The 384-nt window shown below is 36.7% G+C and overlaps 1 long non-coding RNA gene across 1 annotated transcript; it reads left to right on the top strand.

Moving 5' to 3' along the window:
* Positions 1–32: 32 nt before the first annotated feature.
* Positions 33–384, top strand: LOC111830028. Its single transcript, XR_002833565.1, has 3 exons — positions 33–107; positions 186–278; positions 367–384. It is a non-coding gene; the product is annotated as an uncharacterized LOC111830028 (long non-coding RNA).

The following is a 384-nucleotide window of genomic DNA, read 5'->3' as shown; positions in this document are numbered from 1 at the left end:
GAAAATTTTGATTGTCGATTTTGGGTTTTTGCAGCCATAGATTCAGTATCAAAGGACGTGTTTATCCCGCGATTCTACCAGCTAAGGACGATACAGTGTCTGGCAGGGTCAGTCTCCGAATCAGATTCCTTTCTCATACCTTTTAGGGATTTGTGAAATTTTGATCTTTGTGTGTGTGTGTGTAGGTGTTATTTGGAATCACAGATCATGAACTTTATGTGTTAGATGAGTTTGAGGATACTGAGTATGAAAGACAGAACGTTCAAGTTTTGTTAACTGTGAGTCCTTTGCTAAGTTTTGTTTTTAGTGTATAGATGTTGAAAAGTTGAGATTTTTATGTTTCTCTTATCTTCTTTCAATCCACAGGATAGTTCAGAGAAACTG

Source organism: Capsella rubella, unplaced genomic scaffold (assembly GCF_000375325.1).
Source record: "Capsella rubella cultivar Monte Gargano unplaced genomic scaffold, Caprub1_0 scaffold_872, whole genome shotgun sequence".
Taxonomy (NCBI): domain Eukaryota; kingdom Viridiplantae; phylum Streptophyta; class Magnoliopsida; order Brassicales; family Brassicaceae; genus Capsella; species Capsella rubella.
This window is presented reverse-complemented; position numbering and strand designations above follow the sequence as displayed.